General features: G+C 44.5%; 1 protein-coding gene across 4 annotated transcripts in view; it reads left to right on the forward strand.

Annotated features, from left to right (window-relative positions):
* The first annotated feature begins 3,018 nt into the window (after window positions 1-3,018).
* Adnp (activity dependent neuroprotector homeobox) overlaps window positions 3,019-15,028 on the forward strand; it is a 27,048-nt gene continuing 15,038 nt past the window's right edge. Inside the window, exons 1-3 of one of the 4 annotated variants that reach the window (XM_055596220.1) lie at window positions 3,020-3,304; window positions 5,113-5,287; window positions 11,092-11,160. The gene's annotated coding sequence lies outside the window, so the exon portion shown is untranslated. Of the gene's footprint in view, window positions 3,305-5,112; window positions 5,288-11,091; window positions 11,161-15,028 lie in introns of all 4 variants that reach the window. The other 3 variants (XM_055596222.1, XM_055596221.1, XM_055596223.1) reach the window with 3 other exon arrangements.

The following is a 15,028-nucleotide window of genomic DNA, read 5'->3' on the forward strand; positions in this document are numbered from 1 at the left end:
ATACCTACATGTTGAAGGAAACATTGATTCTCTTCACTAAATACACTTCATGTATGAAAAGAAATAAAATCTCTGACCTTGAAGTTCAGCTCAGGCTTCTGAACCTAGATAAGGCAGTGCTCACTGCACTCAGACTTAGAGAGCTGGCCTGAGGATAGTGCTCGTCTGGTTACAGCCAGGCATGCTTGGTGGCGTGGAAAACAGTGTGGTGGTGGTTGACACATAGCTGTTGTGTTGTTTTGTTTTTTCCTTTTGAGCAATAGCTTCTGTTGGAAAGAAAAGTATTTTGTCTTGTTTTATCTCACAATAACTTTCTACATTATTTCAAACTTGTCACCATGACAAAAATTTTATACTATTTTTCTCCATCTAGAGAAATGTTCTACTTCTTAAAATGAAGGATAAGCTGCTTCATGCAGCCAGGGCAAATACTCTATTTACCGACCTTCTCTAACTCTCAAAAGTCAGTGGTCAGTGAATTTCTATCTGTAGCATAGTTTTCAAACATGTAGTATGTTTTTGAGATCTAGTTGCCTGTCCTTCACAAGAGAAAAGAAGAGGCCTCTGCCTCTAAGTTACTATATCATCACATCTAGTGAACAGAGTCTGGGTATCATATAGCCCAGGCTGACTTGCAGCTTATTCTGTAGTCAAGGCTAGTCTTCTTCCTGGTCCTCTTTCCTTCACCTCTCAATTGCGAGGATTATAGGCGTCACCAACTTCACACACCTACAACCTGTGTACTTGCTTTCCTGCCTTCCTTTGGCTGCTAAAGAAATTGAAAGTCGTAAAGTTTTGTTTCCATCTTTCTGGCTGATTGTAACAAGAGTGAACATTAGATAAAATCTTCACCTATTTTTGAGCATTAAAGCCTTGCTGAAGCTATACAGTACACGTTCCAATAAGGGCACTATTGTTTTCCCCTTTGCCAAAACCTGTAGAGCATCCATGGGGAAGTGAAAATTTATTAGTGTCCAATTAAAATTTGTTCTAATCCAAAATCATAGGATTATAATATTCTCAAATTGTTTTTGAGTGCTGAAAAATATGTTCCCTTGAAACCCAGCATTAAGTTTTCAATGTCAAGTATGTGGAGCAGCGGTTAAGTAGCCACATTGAGAGAAGTCACTGTAGACACAGCATTCTGCCTTACATCTCACTGGGGCAAAGATCTGTGGTCTTTTTCATCTTCTTATGCTTTGGTGCTTAGCCAGGGTACAGCCCTTGTCACTTCTAGAGTTTCACTAGGCGTGTTTGAGCAGTGAGCACCACCATTCAGAAGTCATTTAGAGAAGAATTGTTGCACAATTTTGAGCTGCATTTTTGTTCTGCATCTGGTGACATGAACATGCGTTTCTTTTTTTTTTTTTTTTTAACTTCATCTGAATCCAGCACCTTTTGTGCTTCAAAGAGAAGGCAGTGATGACATCCAGATGTTCTCCATGCTTGTGTTAACACTGAAATCTGAGTGACTAAAGCAAACTAGAGAATGAACTTACTTGGCCTGTTTCATATTCCTCTTGCCTGTCTTCTGCATTCTGTAAATTCCTAATCTCTAGTCCTTTGATAAAAGGCTTTGTCCCAGGCCCTCCCCGCCTTATTCCTTCCTTCTAAACACCATCTATCCCTTGTTTTCCATTGAGGTATTGATGAGATGTTGATTAGACGTTTAAGTATACATTGTAATAATTGCAAAAAGAATAGTGTCATAATGAAGGTTTATTTAACTTCCTAACCAAACTGTAGACATTAAGCTCTATATAGTTTGTCAGATTCTTTCAAACTTGTAACTTTAAAAAGTGTAGCAGCCACTAATTGGGGGAAAGTGGGTGTGGCCAAGCCTTCACAACTGCACTTGCTGCTTTCCAGAGCATTTAGCCATCCATATACTCTAGGGTAACGACTGTTCGTTTAAAGTGGACCCAAGGGTGTTGATGTTGACGTGGTGTGTTGGTTGGGGCTGATCCAAACTTACAAAGTCAACAGAGCATGTGCTGTCACGTGTCCGAATTGTGAGAACACTAGGACTACAGAGGGTGAGTGCCAGAACTTTTCATCCTTAGGCATTGCCAATCCCACTCCTTTTATTCTAAGTCAAGGAGAAGTGGCCCTCTGATGACTTGTCCATCTATTATTCCACACCAATCCACTGGAAGAGCTGACATGGCGCGAGAGCTATGTCAAGAGAATGTGTGAAGCACGAGGGCATCACACCTCATTTAAGGCAGGAGGCATCAGGCTCAACCCTTCGCCTTGCCTCCCAGCCTGTGAGAGCACGCTCTATGAGCACGTGGGGCTTCGGGGCAGTTCGCTCACCCTCCTGCCAGATGTAGTCCAGGCCCAGATGGGCCCGCGCAGGGATCCCCAGCACAGCCACCTGACTGATTGTCGAGGCGTGCTGCGGCCCGCTGCTTCTGCCTCCGCCGGCGGCGCTGCGGCCGAAGGAAGGCACCCGGGAGCGCACTGCGGCCATTATCCACGGCGCCTCCTAGTGGGTCAATGGCAAATCCTCCAAGTTCTCGCGAGAGCTCCCCTCAGTGGGGATTATATAATCTTCCCTAGGCGAGGCTGGGGGGGCTGAGGGCACCCTCTTATAAGAAAAGTAGGAGTCGGAGCAGCTGAGGGGCAGATATCACTCCCTGGGGAGTCGCCGGGCAGGGGGTACTGTCCCCCATGTCCCCCCCCCCCCCCGCTTAACTGGACAATGAGTCCTCTTATGCTAATGAGCCGCTTACGTCACTTCCGCTCTTTCTCGGCCGCCATTTTGGCTAGGGCAGGTTCGGGGACTTGCTCCGAGGCGCTTGTATTGTCTGCCGAGGGGAGACGCGGGACCAACCCCCTCCCCCCGCCCGCCTCAGCCGCTGCCGCCGCCGCCAGCCCGGTCTACCCGCCGCCGCCGGGACCCATGAGCTGAGCGCCCGCCCCCCGCCCGCCGCCATCTTGGCCCCCTCCCCCTCCGCGCCGCGCTCGGGGGGATTTGGCGTCTCCTCAGACACAGCTCCCTCTCTCGGTCCCCGCAGCCGAGGAGCCGCGCGGCTGTCGCCGCCCGCCCGCAACGGTGAAGCCGCGGCCCCACGCCCTCCGCCGCCCTCCGCCCCTCCTTTGTCTGCACTGCCCGCGCCGCCGCCCGCCGCTCTGCAGCGCCCGCCGCGCCCCCCGGCAGCAGCCGCGATCGCGGCTCGAGCCGGAGCCCGAGCGCGACGAGGCCCCGGGCGCGTCCTCGCCGCCATCGCCGTGCCGCCGTCCGCCCGCCGCCGGGCCCCGCAGCACGCCGGCCCCGCGCACGCCTCGAGGCCGAGCCAAGGTAAGCCCGCGGCTCTGCCCTGCCCGGGCCCGGGCGCGGTCATTGTGCTCCGCGCTCACACACTGCCTGGAGCGGCCGCTGCCCTCCTGCAGCCCGACCCCCTTCTCCGCCCCGCGAGGCCGCCGGCCACCCAGGGCTTTTGCGGCTGGTGGCATCTTCCCGCACCCACCCCGCCCCCAGCAGAGCCCCGCTCTCTCATCCCCAGAACTAATTCCCTCCCGCCCTTTCCCCCCCTCCCCACGCACGCCCCCAGTCCCTGGAACCAGCCTTCTTGCCAGGTCTGCCCACCCTAGACTTGGGGGGAAGGGGAAAGGCCTGGGGGGCGGGGAGCATGCATGGCACGGAGTGAAAGTCTTTGCCTCCCCAACAACATGCCAGCTTCCCTCCCATCCTAACCACGACAGTCCTTCAACCAGCCCTCCTCTCAGCCTCGGCTGCCTGGTCAGCACTACCTCTTCAGAGCTTTGTGATCCCCAACTTTGCAGTCAGAAATGGAAATCCAGAAAACCGCGAAAAGGTGTTTTTTTTCGAATGCAATGAATGGGGAGTAGTTCTTTGAGCACCCTCTTATTCACCTCTTCTTTCCTCTGGGCCGCCTGTCCTTTTCCTCCCCCACCCCAACCTGGATGCCTGTCTGCTAGAAAAGGCGCGATTGCTTCTCTTCCTCTTCTGTCCAAAATCGGGCTCTGAAGTCTAATACCCATTTTAGCCTCACTCCCTGCCACACACCCCAAGTGTCTTCTCAGTGTTCTTGCAGTCAGCAGTTCCTCTGGACAGTTCTTGTCATAACCCCATTTCACAGACAAAGGCTTAGGAGGGAAAAAGAACCAAACTGTTTCCTGTGTTGGCCATTTTAATGCTGTCCAGCCCCAAACGCCCAGTTCCCATCCCTGATGCTTCTTGTGCCTATGTCTTGAACCTTGACGATGGGGTGAGGGGGGATCGTCTCTTGGATAGCTTTGTGCAATTTCTTTATAAATCTGCATTGTTGGTTCTGGTTTATGGCCATGAAGAAAATACCAGCCCCCACCCAAAATGCACCGCAGCCAAGTCGGTTAAAGGCAATGAGTGTTGGAGTCAGTAGGGGGCGCATTCTCTGCACTGGGTAAGGCTGCAGAGGGGGAAGGGCCCCAGAACTAGAACAGGATGTGCTTAACAGCGCCTTCTACAGACCATGTGAAAATGGGCCCAGCAAGACTTGCACTTGGTGAGCTGACAGCAACATGGCGAAGGATTAAGTGAGTCTAGAGAGATTTTAAGAGAGTCACTTCTGTTTGGAACGTTGTCTGTTTCACTTTTTTCAAAAGTAGTCACCCTCAGACTTTGATTGCTGATCAGTCACCTTGGTCCACATCCTTGGGTCATAGTTCCCTTTCTCAAGAACCCTTTCACCTTAAGGTTTGATTGTATTGACATCTCTTTCCTAGGCCAGGCGATAAAGGGGGTTGTTTAAAACCTGAAAGTAATGGGCTTGGGGTATGACTGGTCAGTCCAAATCTGTCTAACTCTTTTGAGAGTGAAAAGTCATTCTTGAGAAGTTTTGTGGGGTGGTGATTTTGATAGCCATGAGAGATGGTGTCATGATTTGCAAGGCTTTGTTGGTAAACATCAGGTCCCTATTGAGTTCTTCATTGTCAAACTTAGCAGAGTTGATTGCAAAATGTTACCTTCCAACTTCAGCCTTCCAGCAGTGCATTGTGCCAGTAGCCAACTGCCTTTGCAAGTGTTGACACCAGTCTTGTGTGTGCACCCACATTCTTAGGGTGTGTGGATTTCTGTAGATTTTATTCCTGTTGTTATTTCCATAGGTGTGAGATGCACAGTACGAAACCTAGGCCCCAACTTTTACACCGTGATGCACAGGGTTGCATTTTTTGTACTGAACTGATAGGTGGCCTAGTGGTTATTCCCTGTACTGCCATTTTGAGGATCTGGACTCCGTTCCCTGCCTTGCTCTTTGGACTACATTGTCAATTCACACCGGTGGGTATATCACTTTGGAGGGTGGGGACTGCAGCATCATGGAAGCCAGAAACTTCCTCCTTGGTCACCACCAAAACCTACATTTCCAAAATTTCTGCCTAGCCACATTCCTCAAGGAACTGGTTAGAGCTGGTTGCAAAAGTGGGTTCTGAACATTTAAGAAATGTGTCTCTTTTAAGAGACAAATTTTAAAGCCAATAGTGTTATAATCGTTTTCATTCCGCACTGTTGGGCATAAAGTTTAAGTAGTCTAACTCAAGACTTGCTAAGCTTCTGGAAGCCTTAATTACTTGATAAAAGGGGCTGGGAGAATACGGTCATTGGTAGAGATGTGACTAGCCTGGTGGGCGTCCTGATTTAAACCGAAGGTGCCTTGCCATATACTCCATCTTGCTTGGGAAGATTGACATGGGTGTTGATGCCTCTGGATACTTTCTCCTTCCATTACAAGCATCTTAGATTGTAACTTACGGGATGCCAAATGAATATCTATGATGCATAGTTAACCATTTAATGCTTGAAGAGTTGTTGTTTTGTTGCTGCTAGGTAACATTTTGCTGAATAAAAAGGAGGTGCCTTGGTACCAGTATTGCTCAAAGAGATTGCATTGGATTTGTGTTTTTTTTAATTCATATATTATTAGTATTTATATAATCCAGTGTTAAATACAAGTAGGGTTTTTTTTGTAATCTTGAAATATACTAGTTATTGGTCAGGCATAAGTGAATAATATGAGGATAGTTTCCTGTTTGAATATTGTTTGAGGTAAAGTTTGCAAACGTGCCTTTGTTCATTCTAATCAGTGAAATAACAGTGTTAGCTGATGTCCTTATAGTGGTGGTTATTTTTCCTTCGGGAAACTTTGTGGGCTGTGAGAGTGTGTGTACTTTGTGATTTCAACAGTTAAGTGGGTTTGGTACAGAAAGGAGAGGGCAAACACAGTTGAGTTTGAAAGTGGAGATTTGTGTTTATTGTATGTGTATGAGTGTTTTGTCTATATGTATGAAAGTGCATTATGCACTTGCAGTGCACATGGAGACCAAGAGAGAGCAGTAGATCTCCTAAGATTGGTATTACTGATGGTTATGAGCTGCTGTGTTGGTGCTGGGAACCAAATTTGGTCCTCTGCAAGAGCAGCCAGTGCTTTTAACAGATGAGCCATCTGTAGCCCTGTGAAAGCTGAAATTTATAGTCTATTAACTAGGATTCTTTGAGTCCTAGTCTTAGTTAAGCAGAGTGGGGCAGTGGATGTTCTGATTAACTTTCTTATGATTTGTTGGAAGTTTTCCCTCTGATTACCGTCATAGTCTACTAGACATTGAAAATAAGTGGGATCTTAAATTTTCTCAAGATTTATATAGAAAACACTGTGAACTGGGTTTGCTTAGGTTTTTGTTTGTTTTTCTTAAACCAGAGTTCAGAAAAATTCTGAAAGCATCTTTACTTTGAATGCAATTTTACTCAACATTTTACAATATTGAGTAGGTTTTGTTTCCTCAGAAGCTTAAGAGTAATTCATCAATAAGTGTACTTACTGAAAGTGTAGATATATACAACATACCACATGAAATTGTTAACTTCCCTGTCGCAAATTTTTAAAAATACCTATTAAAAAAGAATTCAGTCCTTGGAAAACAGCAATGTTCAGAATTATGCTCTCTGGTTATCTTAATGCTGATGTCTACAGATTCAGTTGTGAAAAACTGCAACTTGAGAAGTAGCTGGTTTATTATAAGGGGAAAAGTAGGAACTGATAATTGGTAGATAAAAAAAAAATGAAAAACTTGAGAACTTAAGTGACTCTTTTTAAGTTTTTTTCTTAATATAAGAAGCTTGTTATTTTTCCCATAGTGCCTATGACTTTTTTACAGTCAGCTATTCAACCTCTCTGTAAAGAACTTCAATATATGAGTGTCGTAAAGCCTCTAGTACCTTTTAGAAGGTAAAATACTTTTCAGTTATAGTTTAGTTTTCATTGGCTTGCCCAGGAGTCATGTAGGGAAAAAGTTGCTCCGTAATGTGGATAATTTTAGTGAGACTGAAAAAACTTGACATTTTGTTGCAGTTACATAAACTTGAAAACTTTTCCCTGCCTTTCTTTCATAAGGGCTTGTGGTGTTGCTGCCCCTGCAGCTAGTATAATCTTACTGAGGGGCACACTGTCACTCTTCATGGTGTCAGTATGGAGGTGTGGTTTATGAAGCTACTGTAAGCCGATGCTACTAAGCCAAGTGGGTACTTCAGCAGATTTGACTTGTTGGTAAATTGACATTTTCTATCTTGAGGGTGGAAATGTCATGTAAGTAAGCTATCCATGTCTTGCCCAGCCTTTGTGTCCATGGGCTTTTGTTCAGTTGCTCAGATAGGAGTTTGGTTTTTCCTTCTTTGTTTCTGGTGTCTCAGTACTCCTCACACCTGTCCTTTTCATGACCTGCCTATCTTCTTTTCTTCCAGTTTAGTGAGACTATATTCTGTCCCATTGAAATGAAAGACTTCCTACATTAGCCTGCTTCCTAAAAGTAGGGGTGGCTACATCAACTTGATTGCACAAAGAATGTTTGGAGTGGGAGGGGGTTGATTCTAGAATGTGAGGCATATTCTTGTTCTTGCCAGTGAAAAATGCAAAATGAGCACTGTACCATTCAGGTTCCTTCATGTTAAATGTGTGTGGTCGCAGTCCTTTGCCTTTTGAGAGGCACTCCCATCTTTCTGTACTGTTGCTCATATTTCCCTTCCAAGACAGTTGCTCGAACAATCCTGGAACTTGGGAAGAACATCAGCAGTATTAAAAAAAAAAAAAAATGTGTTAGGGAGTTAGCAGGGGTACGTAAAGGCCTTCGGAGATGGCTTTGGAAAGGGAGACTGAATCTCAACACATCTCAACACTTTCTCCTTAGGCTAGAGTGTAGATTTGTAATTGATTCCTACTGTTGACTAAGATGTCTCTTCTCATGTGACTTGGCTGGGAGCCTTTGGCGGGATAAACTGTTAGGTATAGGGACCCGTTACTCGATTATAGAGTATTAAGATTAGGGCTGGAGAGATTGTTCAGTGGCTAAGAATATAATATGTCCTCTGTAGAGAACTGGAGTTCCTAGCACTCATGTCAGGAGGCTGTCAAAACCACCTCTAACTCCAGCTCCATAGAATCCAACAACATCCTCTTTTATCCTCCACAGGCACTTGCACTCGAGCACATACCCCCACACAGACACACACACATACATGATTGGAAATAAATCTGAAGGAAGAGTAAAAGTTTAATGTCTCAGCCTGGCAGTGGTGAACACCTCTGATCCCAACACTTGAGAGGCAGAAGCAAGGCAGGTCTCTGAAATGTGCTTGAGAGATCTCAGGAATACATAATGGACTTCGGGAAGGAAGCTACACAGTGAGTGCTGGGACAGCACTTCTCACTGTTTTACAGAGAGAAGCCCTGTCTTGGGTTGGGGTCGGGAAGACTAATGCTTTCAGAAACCGTTCTCTCAGCACTGTGTTTGTTTTTTAAGTAGAGAAATCGGGGCACTGCTGCGTACAGCAGTACAGTGAGCCAGTCTCTGTCAGATGTCCAGACCTGTGCTCGGGGTACTTTTAAGAATATTTATTTTTGGTGTTTTTTGTTGTTGTTGTTGTTGTTGTTGTTTAATGTGTCTTGAGTGTTTTGTCTGCACCGTGTGTGCCTGAGATGTGTGGAGTTTGGAAGGAAGGTGTTAGAACTCCTGGAACTGAAGTTACAGGTGCTTGTGGCTATGGGTGATGGGAACTCTGCCTGGGTCCTCTGGAAGAAACAGTTATGCTCTTACTGCTGGGCCGTTGTTCCAGCCAGTGCTTGGGACCCTTTGAATGCTTGTGTGAGTTGTTCACTGCTATCTGCTTACACCAGTGGTCCTGCATGTGTTCTGCTTAAACTGACTTCACCCCAGCGAGAATGTGGGTGTGAGTTGTGCCAGTTGAAGTAGTTAGTGTGTCTAGAGTTGCCGATCCAGGGTCTGAAAAGAAAACTTGCTTGGTTCACTTTGCTTCCCCCAGTGCATTGGGTCGTCTGCTTCCTATTCTCCCTTGGCTAAGCAGTCACAAAGTCCTCTCTTTCTGAACTCTACCTAGCCTTGCTTCCTGTGGGAGCTGGTGACTGGAGAGCTTTGTGATTGGTCTCTTTTGAAACAAAATGTGGTGTGGCAGCTTCTATTTGGATTTTAAATTGCAGTTGTGGCTTCTAAGTTAGTAAAATTCTAACTGCTGGGAAAGGTAAGCTGAGGCTCTTCTGATGTAAGAAGTGCCCCAAATTAAAAAAAAAAAAAAAAAATGAGGCAAATGAAATGCCTCTGGTTGATCCAGCAAGTGGTAAAACTGTGCTATGGAATTCCTGTGTGGTGTAATCTCAGCACCCAGGAAGTAGGAGCAGGAGGATTAGAAGTTAATAATCTTTCTTAGCTATGTGGGAAGTTGAAGGCCATCCTGTCTGAAAAACATGCCTTTTGTTAAACCTTGACCCTGGAAGGTGGTTTGGAAAAACAGCTTGATAACATGGTTTAGATAAACTATTTTGTTACTTGAGAATGATGCAGAGAATAATTTCTCATTGCTGTGGGAAGTTATTCCTGAATGGTTTTGCAAAATTAAAATAACTTAGTCACACAGCACTGAAATAAAAGGATGCTTTGCTCTGGTGATTATAAATGAACATGTCTGCTGTGCTTAGACCCACTGAGTATTCTAATTGCTTTTATTCCAGGTTCCTCATAAGCCAGGTTGTCCACCATAGTGTACTAACAGGAAGTGCCTCTCAGTCTGTGGAGTTCTTCACAAGAAGCTGCTCACTCTTATTGTGTCCCTGCCTCATACAGTCGTGCTTAGAATGAGGTGAACTGAGAAGTGCCTTCTCAATCATGTACTCTAAATCTAGATCCATCTTTTACATGGATCCTCATCTTTTTTAAAGATAATATCACCAAGACACCATCTTTTCAAATAAAATGGGAGTTTTTAAATTGATGAGGGTTAAGGGGTCACACCTGGCGTTTCAGCTTTCACATTTTTCCCTGGACATAGGGCTGGGAATATGAATCTTTAAAGTTACTCACTTAGGTGTGCAAAAGTCCTATTGGATAAATATTTGAAGGGCAACTAAATATAATTTATGCTAATTTCAATGGTTCAGCCATGTGTCCCTAAGTTACTGCCAAAGCCACTACAGTGTGTGTGAGAGAGTGCAGATGCACATTTTACTGTACACGGAAAGATGTTACCATGACAGCTACAGCTGGTTCTCGGGAATAAGACAGCCCAAAGCTTTCTACAAGGTCATTAGACTTTTCAGATCTGATCTGATCTGAGCTGACTTCAGGAAATAATGAGAACTGCATTGGCATTGACTGATTGCTTGGCTTAGTCCTGACACTTGGATGGTGGGATCATGTGTTTTTCCTTTGATACGGGGACTATGTAGTCTTGGCTAGCCTTGAGCTCACAGAAATCCACTTGCTTCTTTCTCCCAGCTGCTAGAATGAAGGTATGCACTACCACACCTGGGCAAAGATTTAGATTTATTTACCCTTAATATGTGTTTTTATGTCTGTGTGAGTATATGCTACATGTATGTGGGTGCCTGTGGAGTCTTGAAGAGCACACTGGATTCCATAAAAGCCTCTCTAGCCCCCTTATTACATAAGGAAATAGATTTCTAAGGGCCAAGTAACATTTTAGGGTCACAAAACTAGCTAATATAGAGCAAGGGATTCAGCACAGATCTGCTTAGCTCCTGGGTAGATTCTCAGTCACTCACTGCATTTTACCGTCTTTTCTAGCAAATAGCAGCTTTACTGACAACCCTACCTCTCAAGAAGTTTGACATTGAAGTCTATATATCAAACCAGGTATGTTTTGGTCTGTGAACACAACTGTCTTTTAATTCAAGGCAAGAATGCCTTTAATCTCAGCAGTATTGGGTGGATTTCTGAGAGTTTGAGGCTGTCTGGTCTACAAAAGAAGTTCTAGGTCAGCCAGGGATATATAATGAAGTTGTCTCAAAAAAGGGGGAAAAATTATTTTGGCTATAATGTTGTACTCCTGAAATGGTTCTGTTCCCTTCCTTTGCTGTGCCCTCACCCTCTTACCTCCTATCTAAGGCACTGGTGGCTTTGCAGACCTTTCAGAGAAGAGTGAGTCCTAATGCCTTCACACCTTTCTTAATAAACACAAGCAGACTAAAACTCTACTAACATACTTTTAAAATGCCACTTCTCAGGTCTCAGGAATATAACTTAGTGTGGTAGTCCTTGCCTGGCTTGTGTAGGTGTAATCACACATACACGCCCATGTTGGTGTGTCTTTGTGCACGACTTTCTGTACCGTTAAGTAGGCATGGCACAGACTGTAGCTTCACATTCAAGGTCCCTCTCTTACCACTGACCTGCTTTTCCAACTTTACCTTTGCAAGGTAGCCATTCGAATTCAGTGCAGGATTTGCTAGAACTTGGCTTCCCTGCTTCTGGCACCATGACCATAATCGCTAACTTGGAGTCAGGCCCCATCACCATCTGCATCTTCTGAAGATCTTTGTGGTGTAGCTGACATAGCACTCCTTTTGCTATTGGTGTCTGTGACTGTCCTGTCTGTGAGCCTTAGTGGATGGGGCCTTGTTCACCCGGCCTTTTTTTTTTTTTTTTTCTTTGAGCTCCTGCTTTGTGGTGGCCACTGATATAAATGGTGGGAAGGCCAAGAGTTTCCTTTTTAAGAAGATGGTACCTAGAGGACATTGCAGCCAGTCCTGAAGAGACCTGATAAGCTAGGGTCAGATGGAAGGGGAGGAGGAGTGGACTTGGAAAGGGGCAGGGAGGAAAGGTAGAATTGAGAGGGAATGAGGGAGGGGGCTATCACTGGGATACAAAGTAAATAACCTGTGATTAATAAAAAAAAAAAGAAGAAGAAGAAGAAGATGATGATGATACCTTACACCTTAAAGCACTGGTTTTCAACTGCAGGGTCGACACCCTAGAGGGGTTGTATATGAGATATCCTACAGATCAGATATTTACATTAAAATTCCTAACAGTAGCAAAATTAGTTATAAGGTAACAAATGTTTTTATGATTGGGGGGTCATCACAACATTAGGAACTGTATTAAAGGGTTGCAGCATTAGGAAAGTTGAGATGCACTGTCATAAGATCTTTGTTGACTCCAACAGAGATCTTTTTGTTGGAATAAAAAAAGAAATTAATCTGAAGGATGGCAAGTTGTGCCAGCAATGCATAGGCACAGATCTTCTCTTTATCAGCTGCATCAATATGTTGAGTCTTTTTTCTGATTTTTTTTTTTTTTTTTTTTTTTTCTGAATTGAAATCATTCGTGGTGAGCATTTAGATAAAGCTGTTAAACCGTGGTGTCTTTGTAATTTTGGTAGTTGTTAGGTAGTTTTTTGGTAAGCTAAAGTGCCATGCGGCAGTTATTGGGTCCTGTTCCCTTTGAGAATGCTCCTGTTTCCCTTTTCCTAAGATGTCCCTTCTATTGCAGTTAAATCTTAAAATAGCTAGAAAGTAATGAAAGGCAAAATGTAAAGTCAAAATTTAAACACATGGGATTTTTCTGATGGTCCTCTGTGCGATGTCACATGTTCAGCTTTACCAAACGAAAGCATTGTTGAACGTGTAGTCTGTCATCTGAGGGAGAGTGCATTTAGACCTTCGCTGTTACTGACATACTGTACTGCTCTTGGCTTCGAGAAGTGAGATCAGTTTACCAAGAAAGCTGTGTAGTAAGTTTATGGGTTGGTTTGGTTTGGTTTTTAGTTCTTTATTTGTTTTAAGTTTGGTTTTTAGTGCTTCAAAGTTTTGGGCCACCCAGACAGGTTCCACTTATTATATTACCACAAAGTAACTCACTAACAGTGGCTAGAATGTTTTGGAAGTATGTCAAGATCTTCATTCTAGATTGCATCCAGGAACTTGCTCTAGAGACTCATTCTAGTCTAGAACGTGTGCGGGGCGCGCGCGCGTCTTCTCCCCCTCCCCCCCCCATTGGATTTTTCAGTGTGTAGCCCTGGCTGTGCTGGAACTTGCTTTATAGACCGGGCTAGCCTCAAACTCACAGAGATCTGTCTGCCTTTGCCTCTGCCTCCCAAGTGGTGGGATTGAAAGCATGCACCACCACTGCACCTGGTTCCTAGTTTAGAAAATCTTAACAGGTGTACAGTAATCATCATTTTGATTAAGATCCATCAGCGATAAATTTCTCTGATTTTGAACACAGACTGCTTTTAAAATTTGTCTCTCTAGTCTACAGAGCTAGTTCCTGGACTGTACAGAGTGACCCTGTCTTGGGCAGCAGGGGCCGGACTATCTTCTTCAGCCTTCAAATGTTGGCACATGCTTCTGATCGTAGCTCTCAGGCAGGAGGTGGTGATGCTTGACTAGGAGGCCAGCCAGAGCTATGCATACATACATTGTACTTCACTGTTGGCCTTAAATTGTTTTGTTTTTCAATGTTTATCTATATGTGTATCACATGCATGCAGTAATGCCCAAGGAAGCCAGAAGAGGTTGTCAGATTGCCTGTGGAAGTGGAATTACATATGTTTGTGAGCCACTTAGTGGGTGCTGGAAACTGAAGCCTTGTCTTCTGCAAGAGCAGCAAGTACAGTTAACTGCAGACCCATCTCTCCAGCCCTAGATTTGGCCAGATCTGCTGTATTCCAGGATGACCTTGATGTTCTCATCTTCACTTGGAGATGCTAGGATTATAAGCATATATCATATACGCATACCCCAAGGTCAGCCTAGGTTGTTTTTTTGTTTTTGTTTTTGTTTTTTTTTTTTTAAAAAGGGAAAACACAACCAGGGTGTGCTCTTGTGTAATGATAACTTGGTCTGTAACCTGGATCTAATCTCTAACACCATAAAAAGGGAAATCAAATTAATGTGCATAGAATCCTAGAAGATGCTGTATTGTGTTGTCATGCCTTGAGTGATGCAAGAATTTTACTTTAATTGATGTTGTTAATTTTGGTAACAGCTTTTCCAGTTTTAGTGTAAATTCAGTACTTTAGTTGGAGTTGGTGCCTGTTAGAACAGTGGGCAGAATGGCTTCTTCCTGGTGCCCATCGGCAGTACCCCTTCTATTCTCCCATCTCTCTCAGGCTGCCCTGGTCTCCACCTGGACAGTCACCTCTTCTACATACTTCACGGAAACAAGGTCAGGTAGCAGTGGCCTCTTATGGCTGGCTTGAATCACCCACCATATTTCAAAAATTAATCTGTGCTAGGGCATATACAGTACTTTATTTGGAAAAACAAGAACAGCCTAACATCCCACTAACAATCCACAGACAAAAACAGTATCAAAGCCTCTGCCTTCCCCAAGTAACTCTCAGAGCACACTTAGTAACAGTGAGTGCAGTAGTGCACACCTGTAATCACAGCACCTGAGAAGTAGAGGCAGAAGGCTCAGAAGTGCAAGGTCTTCTCGGCTACACAGTGAGTTTGAGGTCAGCCTTGGTTGGCTAACAGTAGGACGGATGGGTGGTAGAAATTTGATCTTTAAAAAGCTGGGTGGGGTGGTGCCTGCTTCTAGTCCCAGCTCCAGGAGGCAGAGGAAGGCTGTTCTCTTGAGTTCAAGGCCAGCCTGGTGTACAGAGTAAGTTCCAGCACAGCCATATGATAATTTTTAAAAGTTCTCTGACCTAAATACATATTTAACTTAGAAAGAAAGAAAGAAAGAAAGAAAGAAAGAAAGAAAGAAAGAAAGA

This window comes from Psammomys obesus, unplaced genomic scaffold (genome assembly GCF_907164565.1).
Source record: "Psammomys obesus unplaced genomic scaffold, mPsaObe1.curated_primary_1811, whole genome shotgun sequence".
Classification (NCBI taxonomy): Eukaryota; Metazoa; Chordata; class Mammalia; order Rodentia; family Muridae; genus Psammomys; species Psammomys obesus.